The following is a 24,930-nucleotide window of genomic DNA, read 5'->3' on the forward strand; positions in this document are numbered from 1 at the left end:
TCTACTTTCCGTCTCACTGTTTTCTTTCTCCCCTTTGTCTATTTTCTCCATTTTACGTTCTCTTCTTCTCTCTGTCCCTTACCTCTGTCCTATCCTCTTTCTCCCGAGTTATCCGCTCCCCCCTCCTCTCACCGCTCTCCCCCTCCGCGCCCTTCACTCCTCTGTTCTCTCCGTGTCCCCCCCCCCATTTCTCTACCTTTGCTCCTGGCGGACTCTTTTGAAGGTCTCCCCTGGACGTCCTTTCTCCGGAAAGGCTCAGCCCATAGCCCATCACACCTCTCTCATTGCCACCCCGCAGAATTGCCGCCCCCCCCGCCACAGAGCCCTACCTGTCCTGCCCCCCCCTTCCTAGGGGCCTGCATTAACACTCCTGACACTGGTAACTCTGGGCATAGGTGAGACAGTCACACCCATCCCTCTTAACACCTCGTGCTGTTACCTGCCTGCATGAAGGCAGACACGAGCCTCACCAACGTGCCAGGCCCGAGGGGGCATGCTTTCCTCCCAACACCCGCTTTGTATCACCTTCTCTGAGGTTACACTTCCATTTCCGGTCCTGAGGGTTTTCAGATTGTTATTCTGATACTCTGACCTTTCTCCTATTGCTGTTATTGCGTCACCATTAACAGGTGAGGTCTCTGTGGCCTGGGTACCCCTGAGTAGTAAATAAGAGCACCTGTTTTTTTTTTTTAGATCTGGCTTACACACAGCTTTAGCCAATGAGCAGACTAAAACAAAGGTTATGGTAATGGCATTACAGTTAGGGGCAGTAATAAGCAGTGCATAATGGGGTCACAAGTTATAGTTAGCTCACTAACGTATCAGTGGGAAATATCAGTGGTTCTTTAGTTTTGAAAAGTACAGTGTTTGAGAAATTAGACCATATTGGAAAGTTTATGACGAATTAACACTTATATGAACCATCATTGTTGGACCCGGCCTCATGGCGTGGTCCTACCCCTCCCGCAGGGCGGGCCCAGGACGACATCGGCCCTCCACCCAGCATCGGGCAGCCCTTTTGCCCGACACTGCACGCCCCAACATTGCTGGTCCGGCCCCCATCCCGGACCCCCACTACCGACCTGGCTCCATCGTCCTAAGCACGAGGCCGCGCACGACTCCATCTTGGGCCCACCACGTCACGGCCACGTGACCTCGGCCCCGGCCCAGGCCCCAGCGAAGCCCAGACATCGAGGCACCAAGATCCACCCAGGTGGTCGAGTGGCCACTCGACAGACCCCGGAGAAAAGGGTGGTTCGATGGCCCTCCAGCCGTCCCCGGACGCCTGGTTTCGATCGCCCTCCGGCCTCCCTGGGCGCTGGCTCCACCCCCCTGCTGGGTGTCTGGACACCATCATCCTGGCCCCTCTGACCCCCAGGCGCGAGGGTCCGGACATCAAAGGACTCCAGTCCTATATCTGGGCCAGCCCTGGATTAGGACGTCAGTTGTATCCTGGACTGGAAGCCCTGCTGACGCTGTCACGGCCGACACCAGAAGAACTCCTTGCCTGTAACCTGAAGGAACCCTGAGAGCCTGCTGGCGCTGCCGCGGCCCACCTTTGCTGCACCTGAGAGCCTGCTGGCGCTGCCGCGGCTGAACCATCTTGAGAGCCTGCTGGCGCTGCCGCAGCTGAACCATCTTGAGAGCCTGCTGGCGCTGCCGCGGCTGAATCATCTTGAGAGCCTGCTGGCGCTGCCGCGGCTGAACCATCTTGAGAGCCTGCTGGCGCTGCAGCGGCTGAACCATCTTGAGAGCCTGCTGGCGCTACCGTGGCCTCCTCGCTGTTAAGACCACCTGTCGAGTCCTGCTGGCGCTGCCGCGGCTCGACCTCTCGGAACGCCCGGCTCGAGGATTGAGAGCTGTGCGCAGGGTACCCCTTCCTGTATCCATACCGAGACTGTCCCGCTACCCTGTCCCTTTTACGAGACTCTACAGATCCCTCGATCTGCCTGTATATACCGCTGAGACCCAGCAACCTTTATTCTTGATAAAGCCTAAGAATTTAACCTCTTGTGTGGTGTCCGTTTGTAGTGTTGTGGTTACCCTGCTGTACGATCCTAGGAGAGGACCCTCACCCAGGAGGCCTCTCGATAACGCTCGGCTACTTCTCGATGGAGGGGTGGACCTAGGGGTGGTCAGTCAGACATCTTCTGCCTCCCCCGGGGTCGCCTTTCTAACATTGGTGGCAAGCGACGGGATCCGAGCCGATGCAGATCGTACAGAGGGTGATTCACTCACTACCGAGAAAAACACACCACGACCATGACTACGCAAGAGACAAGACCGACTACGGAATTCCAGAAAGAAAAAATGGAAGATTACAGTCACAAAGAATTAAAACAATTCTGCAAAGATCTGGGCATCGCTACCACTGGGCTAAGCACCAAGGAAGACTTTAAATCAGCCCTACAAGCATGGGGGGACACCGATGACACCCCCCCTGGAATAAAGACAACCCGGGCCCGAGCGGACGGCCGGAGACCGACACGACCCCAGCGGGGGAGAGACCCGCCAATCCAGGCACGAGCCCCCACGAAGACGCCCGAGAGCGAGAGAGGAACCGGCTCCACGAGTTGGAGCTCTCCCGACTCCGGTTGGATGGAGAACTACAGCTGGAGGAAAGGAAAATCATGCTCGAGCAACGACGGCTAGAAGGAGACCTGGAAGAGAAGAGAAGACAAAGAGACCTCGATGAAAAGAGACTCATGCTCGAGCATGAGCGCGGCCTAAAAGAACTAGAACTCAAAGCCAAAACGAATGATGCCAACGCCTCCGGGGGCAAGACCTCGCCCCCGCCCTTGGACACAAAGGTGCACATACCCAAGGATGTCGTCAAGGAATATTACAAGAACGACGACATCCAACAATGGTTCAAAGCCTACGAGGTCGCCATGACCGCCCATCGAGTACCCCTCAAGGACTGGGGCGCCGGCCTGTGGGGGAAGTTCGTCAATGAGGGGGAGAGACGCCCTACTAGAGCTCCCCGACGCCGAGATGACCTCGTACGAGCACATGAAAACCGCTCTCCTCACTCGCTATGGACTCACCCCCGAGATGTACCGGCAGCGATTCCGAGACTGTAAAAAAATACCCGGTACCACTTGGGTGGAATACGTGAACTTTTACAGCAGAGCCTTCGAGGGGTGGATCAAAGGCAGCAAGGTCACCATCTACCAGCAGTTGGTCGACCTCATTATATGGGAACATTTGTCCAACAACTGCTTCATCGAGCTCCGGCAGCACCTCCTCGACAGCAAACTAACTGAGCCCCGAAAACTCGCTGTCGAGGCGGATAGATGGATGAGCACCCGAGTCCCCCGGAGTCCGATGGGAGACTACGGCCGGGGATCCCCGGGGAACCACCGACCACGAGGCGGCGGAGGAGGTCAGAGCAGGGGCCGAGACACCCCCACGGGGTCATCCCCTACCTCCCCGTCGCCATCCCTGGGTTGGAGGGGGGGCCCCCCAGCAAGACCCGGGCCCCGCCGGAATGTGACGTGCCACAGATGCCAGCGACAGGGTCACTACGCGAATGACCCCCTCTGCCCGATGAACCAGCGACCCGGCACCACCGGTCCTCCCAACCGCCAGATCGCGGCCGCCGCCCTGGGGGAAGAAAGAGGCGAGGAAGACGACAACGACCATGAACAGGCCGAGTGGGAGCCCGCCGCCATGATCTTGGCCTGCCTGGGTGATCGAGACATGGTACCCCGAGACCCAATTCCAGGCAACACCCAGAAATATCGCCAATGGGTCACCATCAACGGCCGCCGGGACGAAGCCCTCCGAGACACTGGAGCCAGCGTAACAGCGGTCCGACGCCACTTGGTGACCCCAGAGCAAGTTCTCCCCGATATCATGTGCCCGGTGCGGACGGCGGACAACTCCGAGAGTTTGTGCCAGATGGCCCGCATCCCCTTCGAATGGGGAGGGGTGTCGGGTATACTAAAGGTGACCGTCCGGGACGATGCCCCCGTGGACTGCCTCCTCGGGAACGACCTGGAAAGTTCCCCCTGGGCCAGCGTCGAGCGGAGAGAGCATCTGGGGATGCTAGGCCTTCCAGAGTGGGTCTGTGCGACCACCCGCTCCATGTCCGCCCGAGCCTTCGCCCCACCGGAAGATGCTCCGACCGAGGAACCAGAGTGGCCCGCACCGCCACCGCCCACCGTCCCCGAGGACGCCGACCTTGACACTGGCCCTCGGGGGCCCAACCATGAATACCTCACCGAGCTCGGCCACCTTCCAGAACTAGCTCAATGGCGCCATGAAGGTGGCCCCACCCGCGAACAATTCCGGCAGGAACAGAAAACCTGTCCCTCCCTCGAGGGAATCCGACAACAAGCCGCCACTCAAGCCGCTGGAGGCCCCTCGGGGTCCCACTGGGTCTATTGGGACCACGACCTCCTCTACAGCGAGCAGAAAGTTGCCGAACTAGGGGCCAGCCGAGTACTGGTCGTTCCCCTCCGTTTCAGAGACTTCCTCTTGAACTTGGCACACGACGTGCCCCTCGCCGGGCACCTGGGGCAGGATAAAACTTACAGCCGCCTGGTGACCCATTTCTACTGGCCGAAGATGCGCAACGATGTGCACAACCACTGCCGATCCTGTCCGACGTGTCAAGCCAGCGGGAAGAGCGGGGGAAAAGTGAAGGCCCCACTCCAGCCCTTTCCTGTGGTCACCACCCCCTTCGAGAGAGTGGGGATCGACATTGTGGGACCCTTGGACCCCCGCACCTCTCAAGGGCACCGCTTCATCCTCGTTCTGGTGGACCATGCCAACCGCTATCCTGAGGCCATCCCCCTCCGGACCATCACGGCCCCAGTGGTAGGCCGAGCGCTGATGGGGATCTTCTCCAGAGTCGGCTTCCCCCGGGAAGTCGTGAGTGATCGGGGTACAAACTTTATCTCCAAGCATATGCGATCCCTGTGGCAACAGTGCGGGGTCACATATAAGTTCACCACCCCGTATCACCCCCAAGGAAATGGACTTGTAGAACGGTTTAACCGAACACTGAAGGGAATGATCAAAGGCTTAGACGAGCCCCTACGACGTAGATGGGACGTCCTGCTGCCCTGCCTCCTGTTTGCGTATCGAGAGGTACCCCAGAAGTCCCTGGGGTTCAGCCCCTTCGAACTATTGTATGGGCACCCGGTCCGAGGCCCCCTCAGCCTGGTCAAAGAAGGCTGGGAGACGGCTGTCCGAGGTGCCCCACCAGATGTCTACCAGTACCTCCTGACACTCCGCAACCAGACTCGGAAGTTCCGGGAACTTGCCGAGGCCAACCGCGAGGCCAGTCAGGAGGAGATGAAACGCTGGTATGACCAGAACGCCTCATCCATTGAATTCGAGCCAGGCCAGCAAGTCTGGGTCATGTCCCCGGTTGAACCTGGCGCCCTCCAGGACAAATGGACGGGGCCCTTCAAAGTGGTGGAGCGCACGAGCCCCGTCACTTACCTGGTGGACCTGGAATCCCCCTGGAACCCCCTCCGGGTTCTGCACGCTAACCGGCTCAAGCCACACTTCGCCCGCACGGAACTGAGTCTGCTGCTAGCGACCGATGACGGAGCTGAAGACGACTCCGAACCCGTACCAGATCTCATGAGCATCACCGAGAAAGACGGCTCCGTCGAAGGGGTCACGCTCTCCTCTACCCTGACCCCAGAACAGCACCAAGACTGCCGGGAGCTGCTGGGGCAATTTGCAGACCTGTTTTCCCTCACCCCTGGAGTCACCCGGTGGTGTGTCCACGATGTGGACACCGGAGACAACCCGCCTGTAAGACACCGAGCTTTCCGAGTGCCCGACCGAGTACGGGCCTGCATTCAATCCGAAGTGGCCAAGATGCTAGCTCTGGGGGTAGTCGAACCCTCCGACAGTCCCTGGGCCAGTCCGGTTGTCCTGGTCCCCAAAGCCACCGTCCCTGGCACACCCCCGGAGCTCCGGTTCTGTGTTGACTACCGGGGGCTGAATGCAGGCACCCGGACCGACGCCCATCCCATCCCCCGGGCGGATGAACTGATCGATCGCCTGGGGGCCGCCAAATATCTCAGCATCTTCGACCTCACGGCGGGGTATTGGCAGATCGGCCTCACCCCTGGAGCACAGGAGCGATCGGCCTTCTCGACCCCTGATGGCCACTACCACTTCAAAGTGATGCCCTTCGGCATGAAAAATGCCCCGGCCACCTTCCAGAGACTCGTGAACCGGGTACTGGCCGGACTCGAAGAATTCAGTGCCGCCTATCTCGACGACATTGCGGTGTACAGTCGCCACTGGGGTGAGCACCTGACCCACCTCCGGGAGGTCCTGTCGGCCCTCCGACAGGCCGGACTAACAATAAAGGCCAGCAAGTGCCAGATCGGCCAAGGGTCCGTGACGTATCTGGGACACCAAGTGGGGAGCGGCCTGGTGGCTCCCCTCCAGCCAAATATTGACGCCATCCGGCCTGGGAGCCCCCGATCACCCAAACGGCCGTCCGAGCCTTCCTGGGGCTCACAGGATACTATCGGCGCTTCATAAAAGACTATGGAAGCATTGTGGGGCCCCTCACAGAACTGACCTCCAAGAGGCTACCCCAAAAGGTGCGCTGGACTCCAGAGTGCCAAACAGTCTTCGAGGCTCTAAAGACTGCCATGTGCACCGCCCCTGTGCTCCAGGCCCCCGACTACAGTCGAGAGTTTGTGGTCCAAACCGACGCCTCGGAACACGGCATTGGGGCGGTCCTCTCACAAGTGAACCCTGAGGGAATCGACCTTCCCGTTGCCTTCATCAGCCGGCGGCTGCTGGCCAGAGAACAGCGCTGGAGCACCATCGAGAGGGAAGCCTTCGCCGTCGTGTGGGCGCTAAAGAAGCTCCGACCCTACATCTTCGGCACCCACTTCCGGGTCCAGACCGACCACCGACCCCTGCGGTGGTTGATGCAGATGCGGGGAGAAAACCCGAAACTGTTGCGATGGTCCATCTCCCTGCAAGGGATGGACTTCACTGTGGAGCATCGCCCCGGCAACGACCACGTCAATGCTGACGGCCTGTCCCGATTCTTCCGCCTCGGCGAGGAGAATCCCCAAGAAGATGGGTGACTCTCCCCTGCCTTCAGCTGGGGGGGACGCGTGTTGGACCCGGCCTCATGGCGTGGTCCTACCCCTCCCGCAGGGCGGGCCCAGGACGACATCGGCCCTCCACCCAACATCGGGCAGCCCTTTTGCCCGACACTGCACGCCCCAACATTGCTGGTCCGGCCCCCCCAACCCCCACTACCGACCTGGCTCCATCGTGGGCCCCTCACGACCTTAAAGTACTTGTTTATTTTCGGAGTGCTCCTCACTACCCCTATTACCTTGAGTTTTACACTAGTCAACCAGCGAGGAGGCACCCAGTGAGCAAAGAAAGATGCAGTTTGATACAATTACAGGCATGACGGACAATAGGGCCAGTACAATGGCCTACACAAATGATCAGGCGGATCAGATTTATTCTCTCATAAAAGAAGTGAGAAGTATGGATGTTCATGGGGGATCTATCAGCCAGCAATTAAAACAACTCGAATACCTGACAAGGCGTCAATTGAACCAAAGGATGCACGCTTCCACACTCATTCAATATCACCGAGCTAAGCGGATACCGAGAGGATTGCGACAATCAATAAAACCAATGTTATTCCGTTTCAACTTAAACTCAAAATTCATGGACAAATGGTTCAGCATACTTAACAAGTGTTCTCTGGATTTGATATTGCTTATCATTGAGGAACTTTCCAAAACAATACGCGAACTGGAAGAGGAAATTTATACACTCAAATCAGAACTGGAGGCCAGAATGGAAGGAGACACCTGGAAGATCAGTCTGGATAACATCAACATTAAACTGGACAAATACGAAAAGGAACTACAGGAAGGCAAATTGCGCAAATATAAACGCGACACTATAGATTATAAACTTAACGAAGTATATACATGGGCTGATATTTATGCCCGGCGTCAATTTATACCAAAAAGAACACCACCTTCCAATCGTTCGTCGGAAGAGAGTCTGGTCACAGACAGAGAAACATCCATACGTAGGGGACCAGTATCAGCCACACAAGAGGGAGTCATAATATCTACGGATGCTAGTCATCAAGCCACCACTAGCAGGGACCCAACTTTTTTGTCACAGGCTCAAACTCAAGGTCAACCACCAACATCACAATCAGAAACACCTGTAACAAAAGGAAAACCAGGCGAGGAAGCGGTCGGAAAAGAGCTGAGGAGCGGACGGACTCTGGTCTAGTCATCAACATATCAACAACGACATTAACTAAACAACAAACACAAACATTAAATAAAGGTCTAACATTTGTACCTACAGTGGCAACCAATGAATTGGAGACTGAAGGGGCGTTCTTTAGATTCATGAGAACGTTGAAACTCAGACATTATTTTGAAAATGTGGTGGAACCCACAGAATTGAGTGCACAAACCACAGAGAGAACATTTAAACCAAAAAGCATGTTTCAAGCACCAGTATCCCACAAAATGCTGGATACATTTGAGGTAATGGTGAGGAAAGACTTGCAAGCACTGAATTATAAAAAGATTCAACATAACAATTTGACCAAAGCGGAAGTGAACATCATCAACAATTTGGCCAATGATCCAACCATTACGATACAGCCGGCTGACAAGGGCGGAGCCCTGGTTTTAATGGATACTACCTTTTATGAGTACAAAATCAATGAACATGTGGCCGATCAAGACATCTATTTCAAATTATCAATGGACCCAACAGCAACATTACAGCAAATGTTAAATACCATTTTACAAACAGCTGAAGAGAACGAGTGGATTGACCAACAAACAGTGTTGTACCTCACACAAAAAAATCCTAGACGACCTACATTGTATATGATTCCGAAAATTCATAAGCACCCTACAAATCCACCCTTCAGACCCATAGTATCTGGCTGTGGGTCGATCTTTGACCCCCTTGGTAAATATATCGACTACTATCTACAGCAATTCGTACAACAATGGGGATCCTATATACGGGATACAACGGATTTTTTGAATCATTTAAAATGGATAGAAGAAGGATTCCAACAACACTGAATAATGTGCACAATAGACGTGGTGGCACTTTACACCTCTATACCGCACCAAGCTGGATTAGAAGCGACAGAATGGGCGTTACTGAAAATGGAAGAATTACCTACCACCAAAAAAAATTTCATACTACAATTACTGAAATTCTGTTTACACAACAGCCATTTCATATGGAAGTAGGAGTTCTTCGCACAATTGAACGGAACTGCCATGGGCTTTGCAGGGGCTCCTGCGTACGCGAATACTTTTATGGCGCAGTATGAAGCAGACAATTTGATGTCATCTGAAGAGTGGAGACACGTGAAAATGTACTGTCGATTCATCGACGACATTTTTTTAATTTGGGATGACACGCCAGCATCACTAGAACAATTGATTGGGCACCTAAATCAAGTGGATACTAGGATCCAATTCACCCATAAAATAAGTAAGGACATCATTGACTACTTAGACGTGAGGATCACCAAAACAACTGACGGTTTTGAAACATCACTGTACACCAAGTCTACTGATCGCAACAGTGCACTTGCATACACAAGTTTCCATCCAAAACATCTTATAAGGAACTTACCAGTATCCCAATTCATCAGGATCAAACGAATATGTTCAAATGAACAAGTATGTCAAACCTCATTGGAACAACAGGTACAAAAATACCAAGAGAGAGGATACGCATCAGATCTCCTAGCTGAACAAATGAATAGGGTCAAACAAATGGATAGAACTGACTTGTTGAAACAACGTCAAAAAGTTTCACCTAACAGGATGGTATTTGTCACCAAATTTACAACTTTATCGCCAGTGATTAAAAAAATTGTGAATAAAAGATGGGAACTCTTATCCATGGAACCTGATTTCCACGGAATTTTCAAAGAATTACCTCTACATGCATACACGCGTGGATCAAATTTGAGGGAAAGACTGAAACGAAAACAACAACCTACAGCAGTGACTAACTACACCGGAACAACCAGATGTTTAAACTGCACAAACTGCAATAATGTGATTATTGGCAACACTTGCACACACCCTATGACTGGCAAAACCATTAACTTAAAGCATTCGAGTGATTGCAACACCAAGAACGTGGTATACGCTATCAAATGTCCATGTGGCAAGATGTACATTGGGAAGACGGAACGCAAAATCAAGGTACGAATTACAGAACATAAAAGTCGCATACGCAATGAGAACATGACTTCACCACTCGTGACACATTGGAAAGAAGCAAGCCATACAATTTCCCAATTGAGATTTTGTGTCATTGAACAAGTAAAGATCCAACTTGGTATAGACAATCACCAAAGGTTGCTGCAACGAGAATTATTCTGGATTAAATACTTAAAGACCCTGGCCCCAACAGGCCTCAATGACAAATACGATTTGGCCTGCTACTTATAAAATGCATCAACTGAGATGAGTATCACCTGTTGACCATGTAGACACATTTCAAGTAATGCATTACATAGATTGAAGGGATGGCATTATCTAGCAGTAAAGTTCACTATCATGGATACTACACATTAATATTATTCCACAAAGGTGGAGGACAGAGCCAGATATGGCTGGTCAATATTTTTTGTTAGCAGATTTGAAGCACCCAGCTATTCATCAGTAACATTTCAATAACTACTAGTAGTATGATATCCAACAATATCAGGATCTAGAGCATGTTCTAGTCTTATGTTAACTAGAGGCAGCATCATCTGTATGCTTATTTTGAAATGTATGCACAGTGCCATATAAATTTAACATGATTTTTTGTAAATAGACCCTAAGTATCATGTGATTCACATGTGACAGCCCTACAAAGATGGCGAATATGTATTTAATACAATACTGGTATCTAGAGTTCGCATTTGATTTATATCGTTTTGATGCAATGTTATTTTTATTATTTATGTATACATGTGACACTACACATTTATACTCACTCATCAACCCATCATTGATTCTTTGGAACTCATTATTAGGAGCACCACTGCACACCCAATGTTCAACATAGCAGGCACTGACACTTGATTGCCACTAAATACCTCCGCGCCTGGCATGCAAATCCGAGCGCGGGAAACCATTACTTCAGTACAGCAGAGATTAGTCATTACCCGTTTTACCAGTCAACCCACACGCATTAATCGGTACATCACACAGCCATAACTTTAAGATGGCGCCTGCCATAACGATTGAATCGGTGGAACCTGCCGTAGTAAGTCCGTCTTCAGTTACCATAGTGTCTCCACGCCATGAACACAGCGGGTATTAATGGAGATCACCGTTCGGGACGCGAACACATAGACGTTAAGCGAGCAGAGCCAACACAATTGCGGTCGAGATCATCCATTCTACAGGTATTTACCGACACAAAGATAGATTACGCGAGCCATTCGACAGGTTAATTACACATGCGTCTGTAATAGTGCGGCGTTCATTTTATTTTGTAGATAAACTTCTACAAGACACGAAGACAAGGTAGGGTGATCATTTCGTAGCAATACGATCATACCGTTTCTAGCACTCGATCTAAGCACTTACAAAACGTATGCTTGCAATTACAGATTCTCTGGAAACTGACCACCAGGTATGTTGTTATCACAGATACAAGCATTAAGGTTTCATATCTTTTGCAACCTCCGCCCTCAACATCACATTTCTTTTACCCACACAGAGCTCTAGATATACAAGTCATTGCAGCAGTATAACTATCTCTGCATTCCAGTTCACATCAGGTATGCCACTCATTTAATATATCTGGTTACCCCCATGACCCACCATATACATGACCTTTTTCACTTATACTCAATTTCTTTATTTTTTCAGAGTTGCCCCTGACGAAGGCACCGTCTTGCGTGCCGAAATGCATAGGGCTTATTCAAAAATGCTTGTATAATGTTATGTACATAAACTTATGAAAAATGTACTTATGAATGTACTTAAGCATGTTCATGGAAATTGTTATGAATAATGTTAATAACACAAGCCAAGAAACATTGTAGAGCAATAATCAAATAAATGCACAAATAAGTGTAAAATACGAATCCAAAGGAGTGTTGTTTAAAACTTCATTATTGTTTAAGGTGCGGCGCACCAAGTGAACAGTGCATGATTAGGTGGGCACCTACCCACCATAACCTTTGATTTATCCCCTCACGACCTAAGCACGAGGCCGCGCCCGACTCCATCTTGGGCCCACCACGACACGACCACGTGGCCTCGGCCCCGGCCCAGGCCCCAGCGAAGCCCAGACATCGAGGCACCAAGATCCACCCAGGTGGTCGAGTGGCCAGTCGACAGACCCCGGAGAAAAGGGACGGTTCGATGGCCCTCCAGCCGTCCCCGGACGCCTGGTTTCGATCGCCCTCCGGCCTCCCTGGGCGCTGGCTCCACCCCCCTGCTGGGTGTCTGGACACCATCATCCCGGCCCCTCTGACCCCCAGGCGCGAGGGTCCGGACATCAAAGGACTCCAGTCCTATATCTGGGCCAGCCCTGGATTAGGACGTCAGTTGTATCCTGGACTGGAAGCCCTGCTGACGCTGTCACGGCCGACACCAGAAGAACTCCTTGCCTGTAACCTGAAGGAACCCTGAGAGCCTGCTGGCGCTGCCGCGGCCCACCTTTGCTGCACCTGAGAGCCTGCTGGCGCTGCCGCGGCTGAACCATCTTGAGAGCCTGCTGGCGCTGCCGCGGCTGAACCATCTTGAGAGCCTGCTGGCGCTGCCGCGGCTGAACCGTCTTGAGAGCCTGCTGGCGCTGCCGCGGCTGAACCATCTTGAGAGCCTGCTGGCGCTGCCGCGGCTGAACCATCTTGAGAGCCTGCTGGCGCTGCCGCGGCTGAACCATCTTGAGAGCCTGCTGGCGCTACCGCGGCCTCCTCGCTGTTAAGACCACCTGTCTAATCCTGCTGGCGCTGCCGCGGCTCGACCTCTCGGAACCCCCGGCTCGAGGATTGAGAGCTGTGCGCAGGGTACCCCTTCCTGTATCCATACCGAGACTGTCCCGCTACCCTGTCCCTTTTACGAGACTCTACAGATCCCTCGATCTGCCTGTATATACTGCTGAGACCCAGCAACCTTTATTCTTAATAAAGCCTAAGAATTTAACCTCTTGTGTGGTGTCCGTTTGTAGTGTTGTGGTTACCCTGCTGTACGATCCTAGGAGAGGACCCTCACCCAGGAGGCCTCTCGATAACGCTCGGCTACTTCTCGACGGAGGGGTGGACCTAGGGGTGGTCAGTCAGACATCTTCTGCCTCCCCCGGGGTCACCTTTCTAACAATCATTATGAGAAATATTCGACTGATAGCTGCATCAAATGTCAAAGACAAACCTCTCAGATTGGCCCATGAGGGTCAAATGGGATTACCAGGAACAAACAAAAAGATTAGGGTCCGAGTATTGGTGGCTGTATATGGACAGCGATGCTGAGAGATTGGTGCACAATTGCTATGTTTGTCAAGATGCTAATAAAACTATGCACACACGGTCATATCTCATAACCCCTGTACCTTTACCTGAAGGTGCCAAGATGCTGTTTGGTGTCCACTGCACTTTATAAGTGCCATTCCCCCTTCTTTCCTTCCTCTGTACTATAAAGTGTATGATTATCTAACTTCTTCTTGGTAACAATTTGTGCTTAATCCCAGTGTTACAACAGCAAGGTGGGCAGGCCGATGTAGGGTGAGTATTTCTTTGCTTAATGTGCAGGGGGTGTAGATTCCTTTTTAGGTCTCGCCTAGGCAGTGCTTGCGTTGTCTCTGCGAGACATGCCGTATTCAGAATCTGGCCTTCAAAAGCTCGACCCATTTTCAAGGACTGCCCCGTTACATAAGTTGTTACTCAGAGCTTGTGAGCACCATTTCTTTCTTTAAGCTGGAGCAGTCGAGCACAGTACTTGTGGTTTTCAGAGCTCTTTTGTATAAAGGCCTATAAATCTTACTCTTATCTAGCCACAATTTCTGTGCATTCAAAGACCGAGGTCAGTTTTGGCTGCAGCTGCCTCCTCCTCCCTCCTGCTTTTGAAATGCTCGACCTGGCATCACGGTCCCTGCCTTCCTATTGCTGCTGCCGCCTCCGTCTTAGAGCTCCACAAGCATTGCAATGCAATAGGTCTCGCATTTGCGAGGGTTTGAGCTACTGGCATTGGAAGTGACAATGCCTTTTATCTATGTGTTTTGAAAACCTGCAAGCGGTGCGTAAACACGCACTTTGTAGTTATAGTTGTTGCTTACAAAAAGCAAAACTGGCAGTAACTGCACCTCTTTTACTGCCAGCCTTGCTTCTAGTAAGCAAGGACTATCAAAACAAACTGCGTATTTTTACACGCTTGCAGATTTTAAATATACATGAATAAAAGGCATTGTCATTTACAATGACAATAGCTCAAACTCTCACAAATGCGAGACCTATTGCATTGCAAATGCTTGTTATTTCATCATATGATAGCACCCCTGCTCCTCTGTGAACCCCACTCCTCCCAGTTTCTGGCAGTGCATTGTCATGCTGATGCTAGGGAAGTGTGACCTGCACCTACAGACCCCACGGGGGCCACTGCAGTAACCCACCAGAGTGAGCAGTCAAAATATCGAAATTTTAATATCGAGCTACACTAATATCAAGTTTTTAATATCGTAGGGACAGAATATCGAAGTCAAGAATATTGTTGACCAGAATATCGACTGCAAGGTAAGTAATATCGATTTATTTAATATTGAAGTAAGAAATATCGAAGTAAATAATATCGATAGCAAAAATATTGTTGTAAATATTATCGAATTTCTTTTTAGTGTTATGTATTTTATATGTATGTTTAAGATTTTGTTAATGTTTTTTCATTATTTTTAAATATATTTTTTAAATGTTTAGAAAATAGTCATTTTTTAAAACTTTTTTTGCGTTTTAGTATTAGAGCGGGTTGTGGGTTTATAGGGGAATAGGGTGGGAAGTAATTTAATTATAATTAATTAATTAATTAATTAATATGTTTTTATTTATTGGTAATTAATTATTAATTGGTAATTAGTTTTTATTAATTGGTTAATTTATAGGTATATTAATTATAATAAATGTATATTAATGTTTAGTTATTGTTATTGCTAATTAATTTATTGTAAATTAATTAATTGGTACTTATTTTGTATTAATTGATTAATTGATAATTAAATTAATTATGTTATTTTTAATGTGTAGCGGGTTGTGGGTGTATAGGGGAATAGGGTGGGAAATAATTTTAATATAATTAATCAATTAATATCTTTTTATTTATTGTTATTGATAATTAATGTATTGTTAATTAATTAATTGGTAATTACTTTTTATTAGTTGGTTACTTTTAAATGCTATTAATTATAATTAATTTATAATAATTTTTTTGTTGTTATTGCTGATTAAATTATTGTTAATTAATTATTAATTGGTAATTATTTTTATTAATTGATTAATTGATAATTAAATTAATTGAGTTCTTTTTTATGTGTAGCACGTTGTGTGTTTATAGGGGAATAGGGTGGGAAGTAATTCAATGTTATTTAAGTAAATATTAATTGAATTTAATAGGTATTTATTAATACTTTTTTTGTTAAATAAATATTAATGTTATTTATTTTATAAAAAATATTTAATTGATAAGTATGTTAATTTAACTCCTACGCTATCCAACACTTTCCCTACTGTTGCACTCACTGGAGTGAGAATAGTAATTTTTACCCCTCCACTATCCAACACTTTCCCTACTGTTGCACTCCCTGGAGTGGGAATATTAATTTTAACCCCTCCGCTATCCAACACTTTCCCTACTGTTGCACTCACTGGAGTGGGAACAGTAATTTTTATCCTTACGCTATCCAACACTTTCCCTACTGTTGCACTCACTGGAGTGAGAATAGTAATTTTTACCCCTACGCTATCCAACTCTTTCCCTACTGTTGCACTCACTGGAGTGGGAATAGTAATGTTAACCCCTACGCTATCCAACACTTTCCCTACTGTTGCACTCACTGGAGTTGGAATAGTAATTTTTACCCCTACGCTATCCAATGCTTTCCCTACTGTTGCACTCTCTGGAGTTGGAATAGTAATTTTTACCCCTACGCTATCCAACGCTTTCCTTACTGTTGCACTCTCTGGAGTGGGAATAGTAACTTTTACCCTGACACTATCCAACGCTTTCCCTAATTTTAAATATGTGGAGTGAGTCTTTATATTAATTTATATGTAGATGTTTACTTAATTTTAACATTATATGTATTAGTTATTATTTTTTTAATGTTTTAATATTTATATCTATTTTTTTAATTATATGTATTATTTACTTATTTTTACACTATTGTTACAACATTTTAAAAAATGATATTTTTAACATCGATATTTTTGACAATATTTTTTTTCAATATTTTTGTACTTACCTTTATGTAGATAGGACTTCAATATTTTTGTCTTCGATATTTCTGTGTCGATAATTTTGTAGGTCGACTTTTGTCTGTCGATATTTTGTCAGACATTCGTCCACCAGTGGGTCGGATTGCTATTCTGCCAAGGAATGCTCCTACTGGGCAACGGCTGCATGGAGAATGTCCTCCAAGTCGGTGAGTGTACCTTCTGCACACCGAGTCTAACTGCCCTTCTTTCTTAGGAGATCTTCTATATTGAACAACTTTAAATTCCCTTTGTGACATGCAATGTAAGGAAATCTCATTATGTGATTTCTGCTTTAGACCTAAATCACGAATGTTGCACAAAATGCCCAAGACCACATTTAACCTACATCCAACCCATGTACTGTGAGCCAGTGACTGCAGAGGTACACCTGTATAGCCCCTTCGCTGTCTTCATAGTTTAAACAATGCACAGCCATCCATTAACCTAAACAATCCTGTCTAAACCACTTAGCTGCTACTCCAGATTCCCACTAGCAGCGCTTTCATTTCCCCCAAACCCCCTTCCAGTACTCCACATAGTCCCGGTCTTATCAAAGTACTTCAAAACATGTCAGCAATGTATTCTCAAGAACCCAAGCAGTCTTTATCAGCTGCTCACCCCTTCTCAAAAAATCAACCTACACACTAATATCCCTTCATTCACCATTATAAAGCAAAACGATTCTTCAAACCCACAAAGTTAGTCCTAAACTTGAAATAGCCTGTCCTATAGGATCAACTGTTGCAGAATCTCGCAAATCACCAAATCATAGTTTCTCATCTAATCCACATGCCCAATCAGCCCCTACTGTCAAATCTAAGGATGGGGGGAGCTTGGAAGTCCCTCTTCTCCTCTGTGGAACTGAGGGACATGCACAGCTCATGTCCGTCCATAACACGACAAGCCATACCATACCATAACATGAAAGGCCCACAGAGCAATCAATGCCACTTTACTTTACTCTACACCACTTTATGCCACTCTATGTCCCTCCACTATACAAAACTCTACTGCACTCTATGCTACTTCATTCCACAACTCTCTACTCTACTCTGCACAACTCCACTCTTAAGGCACTCTACTCCATTACTCCACTCTATGCTACTCCACTGCACTCCATTCCACTATACAATACGCTACTCCATGCCACTACATAACACTCCATGCAGCTTTACTCCACTCTAGGCCCTTTACTCCACTTTACTCTACTCTACTCCACTCTACGCCACTCCACTCTATGCCGCTCCACTTTTCTCCACTCTATGCCACTCCACTCTATGACACTGTAGTCCACTCTATGCCACTCTACTCTTTGCTACTCAACGCCCCTTTTCACCACTCTACAACAGTCTAGTCCAGTATATTCTATGACACTCACCTCTACAGCACTCCACTCTACAATACTCCATGGCACTGTACTTCACGCTACGTCATTCCACTCTGACACTGTACTCTATGCCACCCCACTCTACTCTAATCAATGTCACACCACTTTACACCACTCCGCTCTACGCTACTCCACGCCACTCCACTCTATGACACTCTACACCGCTCTGTGCTACTCCACTCTACCCCAGTCTACTCCACTCCACTACTACACACCACTCCACGACACTATACTTGTGTCTGTTGTACTCTACGACACTTCACTCTACACCACTCCACTTCACTCCATGCTACTGCACTCTACTCCACTCCACGCTATGCCACCCTTTTCCACTCTATGCCACTCCACTCACTCTATTCAACTCAACGCCACTCCAAGACACTTTACTTCACTCTACGAAACTTTACTCCACCCCATGACACTCCATACCACTCTATGCATTCCACTCTATGTCACTCTACTCTACTCTATGACACACCACAACACTCGACTTTACTCTATACCACTCCACTATATGCTACTCCAAGACACTCTATTCCACCCTATACCACTCCACTCTGCGACACTCTACTCCACTCTACACCACTCTCCACTATGCCAATAACTTTTAGTAATGCTGAACAGCAGCTACACTGGTGCACTACATGACGAAAACACATTGTCAAAGCCAATAGCTCTCGCATAGGCATGATCTATTGGCTTTGCTAATGCTTGTTTCTGAGAGTTATGGTTTTCCTTACTTCCGTTGACTCAAGTATAATGATTTTTAACATAAAAAGCCAATCACTGGAAACTAGGAGTTTGCGAATGTGCTCAGTAATTGTTTCGGGTAGGTCCCTTGATTCCCACAAATGCTATAATTGCTACTTATGTATGTTTGGAGGGGACATGCGTAACACCTTGCTTTACACTTACAGGGCATCTTTTCATCACATTATCATTCTGCAAACTCCCACGTCTTTTCCAGTGAATGTGACCAAAGAACACGTTTACCATTGAACAGCATCTCAATGTGCAGGTTCGTTCAGCTGGTTTTTCAGTGCATTATTGTATTGTATTGTGATTGCATTGTGAATACTGACAACGTTTTCTGGTCAATGAGCGTGCAGAGTTGTTAAGCTTTTTAGCTCTCTATCTTTTAAAACCTTTGTATTGTTTGTGAGCTTCAGAGAGATTGTATGGTTGTAAAGATAAAAGGGAGAATTGTACTACCAAAATAAATTTGTTTGCTTAAAAAAATACCTTTTTGGCAAGAATTCTCCTGCAAAGTGGCAATGGGTGGAAACTCAGCTAACTTCACAATGTTTGAAAGTGCAAAGTTTGCCAACTTTTCCAAACATTGTGCAACCCACCAAGCATAGTATAGCTTTCAATATAAAGCTCCACTTGTTATTACAGCATGTTTTACACAGTAAATGTGCACACTTGTTGAGTGAACATAAAATGTATCCCAAACCAAGGTCATCGCTCCATTATGGTAAGGTACAAAACTATCCAAAATAGGTGTGATAGGCAATAGTGGTTCTGCACAGTCATTGAATGAACATATAGGACAACAAAGAATGCTGATTATACAAGTTCGCAATCCTAGGCAAAGGTTCCATACTAGATGGGCGAAACGTGTTGACAGCGTTAATATTATTATTAATAATGAGTTCTTATAGAGAGCGTGGCTGTCTACAAACGGGCTTCCCAGTGCTGACAGGACAAGTTAGAAAATATACTATTTTAAATGAAGTGGTGAGTTTTCAGTTGCTTCCTAAAACTTCACAGGTTTGTATTTTATCTAAGATGAGTGAGAAGGGAGTTCCAGACCTTGGAGACCAAATATGCAAATGAGCGACCCTGCCTTTTGCTCTTTTGATCCTGGGAACGTCAAGAAGGTAGAGGTCGTTTGATCTCAGCTCTGTGGGGGTGCTGTATAGTAATATGGCGCAGAAGGATATGTGGGTCAGGCAAATGTCTTATCCTGTATGGCAGGCGATGCATAAGGTTTTAATTCTATCCTTTTGTTTATAGGTAGCCAATGGAGTTTGGTAAACCAATTAGTAGCATTTTGTGGCATTTTGGGTGACCTGCAGTTTATTGATGACATATGTGGGGCTGCCTTGATCGAGAGAGTTGCCGTAATCAAGACAGGAGAGTACACGGTCTTGAACCACTGACTTCCAACATTCCATAGGGAACCATTTGAGCGTCTTGCTAAGAGATCTTAAGAGGCCAAAGCAGGCACCTGCAACTTTCTTTGCCAGAGAGACCATGGTTCGATCTTTATCCAATATGACTCTGAGACTCTTTACTTCTGGTTTGTGGGGGCATTCCCCCAGACACAGAGGCCAGAGGAATTGATCCCAAAGCAAGAGGTTGTTTCCAATCACCTTTATCTCTGTTCACCCCCGTCACCATCCAATTGGTCACCTGTTCCAGACTGGTAGTAAGTCTTTCAAATGCTGAGTCAGAGTTTGGTGACAGGGAGACAACAATCTGAGTTTCATGCGTGTATGACACCATGGTAAAACCTAAAGCACAAATGATGCCTTATAGAGGGCGAACGTACACATTAAAGAGCGTAGGGCTCAGAGAAGAGCCCTGCAGCACTCCACATTCCAGCTGGTGTGTCTCTGAAAAGAAAGACCCTTCGCTGACTTGAAAGCTCTTATAAGCTAGAAATGAGGTTAGCCATGTTTGTGCCATTCCTGTGATTCGAATTTCTTCGAGTCTGTGGTGTAGGATTAAATACTAGATTGCGTCGAAAGCTGAGCTCAAATCAAGAAGAATGAGCGCAGCTGACCCACCCTGGTCCAGTGTCTTTTTAAGGTCCTCTGTGGCCAATAAGAGAACTGTCTCTGTGCTGCAACCAGATCAAAAACCAGTTTGAGTCTGGCATAGTAAGTTGTTAATATTCAGTAAGAAAACCATTTATCAGTTTTTCCCAAATTTTACTGACCCTTAGACGTAGCGGAATAGGTCTATAGTTCTCCGCTAGGTCAGGGTCCAAAGAAGGTTTCTTCAGCAATGGGCGAATAGTCGCGTGTTTCAATGTATCAGGAACACATCCTCTCCCCAAGGATAAATTGTAGATGACCATTAGAGCAGATATAATGGCCTCTCCCCCTTTCAACAGGGTATTGATAGGTGGTAGGTCCAAGGGTGAGCCAGACTTCACTATATTCGCTACCGTCAGAATATCATTCTAACTCAATTTTGGAAATATTGAGAGCTCCGCCTCAGGCTTTTCGACTGTAGCACTGTCTTTGGCTTTGTTGTTTGGGTATGATGCTCCCGACAAGAAACCATAAATAAGTCTGACCTTTCCCTGAAAGTAACTGTCCAGCCGCTCACACCACTCCTTTCCTTGGAAGGGAGGGGGGCGCACCTGCAATATTGGGCTTTCAAAAGGAATTGAAATATTCTTTGGAAGGCTGTGAGGACTGACTGATACTGATACTTTTTTTTAAAGCTTTCTTCTAAATTTCCTTATGTCATATCCATTTTTTTCATATCTTTTGCATTCTTTCTTTAGCTCCCTTATCTCTGGTGAGAACCATTTGGCACTAGTTCTAGCTTGGGGAAGTTTACGAGCTTTGCTAGAGATTAGCGTCTCTAGCGCCAAGTCGATCCATTCCTTGTAGGTCGAATAGGAGGCAAAGGCGTCCCCATCTAACCTAGGGGCGAAATTCATTATCCAGGGCTGCTTCCCAACTCATGATATTCAATGTGGACCATTGTCTGGTGGATTTCTCTTGAGCTCATTTGGGTTTGGGCACTTCTGTTCTGGGGATAGAAGACTGAACCAGCAAATGATCTGACCATGGAACTGGCATAGGAGTATCCACCCTCATAGCCGAGATATATGTGAAAATAGGATCCAAAATATGGCCCCTGGAATGAGGGAGGAGCATGACCGATTGAGCGAGCTCTATTGCTAATAAGTCTAGTTTAAGTTTTCTGGCCTATGTACATGTGTTGGCATCCACCACAATGTTATGAATATTTGTAGATAAATTATACTACAAAGTGATATAAGAAGAAGAAGAAGAATGAAAAGGTCTTTTATTCAAGTGGTTTCATTAATGATGTCTCCAGAATAGAAGTATAGGTTACCATAATTTACAAACAGTCATTATCTTTAGTAACCACACACTCCCTCACCCTGGGCCTCATTTATGAAAAGTGACGCATCGCTGCGTGAAAACAGCGATGCGTCACTTTTCACTGCGCCCTCCTTGCGACACCAATGATGCGTTATATTTACAGTATGACGCATCATGGCGCAAGGAGTTACAGAAACGTCAGTATTTCTGACGTATCTGTATGGCGCAAAAGTGACGCATTGCTGGAATGTGTCACAAAAGTGACGCAACTCCAGCAATGTGTCCTTTCACATGGGGCAAGCCCCATGTGAAAGGGCCTGCGTCAGTCTTACGCCTGCTGTGAGGCAGGCGTGAGAAATTGATGCATTTGTGTCCTAGAAGTTGCGCAGTGAAATCTTATAGATTTCACTGCGTCACTTCTATGACCCTTTCTTGCGTCAGAATGCCCCCCCCCTGCATACATTATACCTGGCGTAGGTATAATGTAGCGCAGGGGTTTACAAAGTGTCGCATCTACCTAGATGTGTCACTTTGTAAATATGGTGCCACAAGGCACATTTTTTACACTGCTGGTGGGTCACAAAAAGTGACGCTCCAACGGCGTAAAAGTGACGCAGGGCCTCATAAATGAAGCCCCCTGTATATATGTTATATGTACCTGGGAAAAACTCTAAAGCAGATGTTACTATTCTCCCCAAGCCTCTGTTTCAGTCCGATCAAAGGAAACAAGGCCACAGTCAATAGTGTTATCTTTTATTTAAAAAAAGAAATTCATCGAGATCCTGTTCATACTTAAAATACTGCATGTATAAAGTGAAATCATTCTCATCTAACTTAGAATTCAACCGATTTTGGCAATACTAACATCTTTATACTTCTGGTTATGAGATAGCCCTCTTGCCTCGTCATTCTCCTGTTTTCCCAAAAAATCATTAAATAATGGCAAATATATTTACATATACGAGGGACATTTTGCCTAAGCCCTTTTCTACCATTGTTCTTTGAAGTATCACATATTACTTCTGCCCACCACAGCATACAGCATGTGCCTTGGGTCAGCCCACTCTATCCATTGGCAGTCTTGCGCTTTGGGTGACAACTTTTTGCCCAATCACTTGTACACATCTGCAGGGCACAAGTCCTATAAAAAGAAGTGGGGGGACTGACAATCTGCAAATGACCTCATGACGTCACCTGCTGAGCGTGTCCCAGTGTCTGAAAATTACACCGGGACACATTCAGTTTATTTCTGTGGGGCCCAGCTTCTTGGCAGGGGGGACGGCGTCCACCCTGTGAAAAGAGTGGGGGGACGCCGTCCACCCGCGTGTATCCCCGACTCGAGCCCTGCACATCTGCCTTAAAAGATCGCACTTCAGTGCCAGGTCTTGTGTGCCTATGATTTAGTGACACTCCTTTATTTTATTATATTTGTGCCTTTATTTAATATTGCATTTGTTTGTAAAATAATACATTAATTAAATGACATGCTTTAGAAAACCATAAAATGCTGGGTTTCCATGGGCTTGTTTCTTTTGTGGTGCTACTGATCAGAAAGACTGTCACAGCAAGTGTTGTTGTGAAGTAAAAGCCAATATTATTAGTTAACATCAGTGAGCGAGAGGGATTCCCATTGAAAAAAGGTATTTTAGGTGTCAAGTGTAACATTGATCATAGCAAAGGTTATCTGTTGCAGGCTTAACGTCTTGAATGGCTGTCACCTAAGGCATTTTAAGTTTAAAGGCTGACTAGGTGTTGACCTTAAAGAAAAGGGTATATGGATCAAATATCAAATTGACATCCCCAAGGCACTCATTTAGAAAAGGTCAGTAAGCAAATAACATTGTTAAATGCTCAGTAAGCACATTTCTGTGCTTTTTCCACGAGTTTGCAATTCAGAGTCTTATGGTATCACTGTATCAAAAATGTGGCAATCGGGCCCACGTTATTTCAGTATTGCAAGCAGCCGCGGCCGGTGCAGGTAAGAGCGGTGCGGTCCGGTGGGGGGGAATTTCAATGGACGATGACAAGGGGAAATTAAATAAATAATTCATCTTCCCTAGTCATCGTCTGTCGAAATGGGGTAAGGGTGCCAAAATAGGAAATCTTTTATTGGACATTCCAGTCTAAGAGCACCTATATACCATTGATGATACAGCTCTTTAAGACTTCTATGATGAAGTTACAAGCATAGCCTCTTAAATTAAGCTTCTTCATGCTTAATTTGCCCTTTTTGAGTTGCTGCCTACCAGACAGCACAACTGTCTGGTTTGCTAAATGCTTCTTGGGGAAATTCATAAAGTTGACCTATGAATGCATTACACCCATTGCTTACTGGCTTTGTGGTTTGCAACACACATTTCAGACTTTCTATTTTCTGACTTTATTTGCCAGCTCAAGTTCGTTCCTCCCGTTGCCCAAACCTTGTTTACTGTATTCTTAAAACTAACTCGCTTTCTGTAAACAGGCCCTTAAATCAGGTTCTTATCTTGTCACATTTGCTGTGCATTCAAAGACAAGGGTCAAATGTAAGGCTGAGTCTTCCATTGAGCTTGATGTTTATTTGTCTTTCTCTGACTTCGAAGTGAGAGAATTTATGTGACAATCATGTTGGCTAATGGGTTTCAGCTTGAGGAAGGCTGTACAATGTTATTTCTTTTTCTAGTACACAACAACATTTAAATGTCTGTAAATGAACTGTGCTGATAATCAAATCAATACATTGGGTGATGACATTTCCACACATCGTTTGTGTGTCGTATACTTCTATCAGTAAAACTGTATGTGAGTGCAAATGTAATGGTCACTTCAATTGAAGCTGGGTTGCCTGTAATGACAGTACGCTACCATACCATGCATATTCAACGATACCTGACTCCACTCTACTCTGCACCACTCCATACTGTGTAACTGCACTATTCTCTGCACCACTCTGCTCTACGCCCTTCTACTCTAGACTACTC

The 24,930-nt window shown here is 46.9% G+C and overlaps 1 long non-coding RNA gene across 1 annotated transcript in view; it reads left to right on the forward strand.

Annotated features, from left to right (window-relative positions):
• Positions 1-24,930, forward strand: part of LOC144798388 (uncharacterized) — a 558,332-nt gene that overhangs the window by 173,753 nt on the left and 359,649 nt on the right. The window contains exon 2 of the long non-coding RNA XR_013603529.1: positions 18,794-18,894. This is a non-coding gene — a long non-coding RNA (uncharacterized LOC144798388). The remainder of the gene's footprint in view (positions 1-18,793; positions 18,895-24,930) is intronic.

This window comes from Lissotriton helveticus, chromosome 12 (genome assembly GCF_964261635.1).
Source record: "Lissotriton helveticus chromosome 12, aLisHel1.1, whole genome shotgun sequence".
NCBI classification, from domain to species: domain Eukaryota; kingdom Metazoa; phylum Chordata; class Amphibia; order Caudata; family Salamandridae; genus Lissotriton; species Lissotriton helveticus.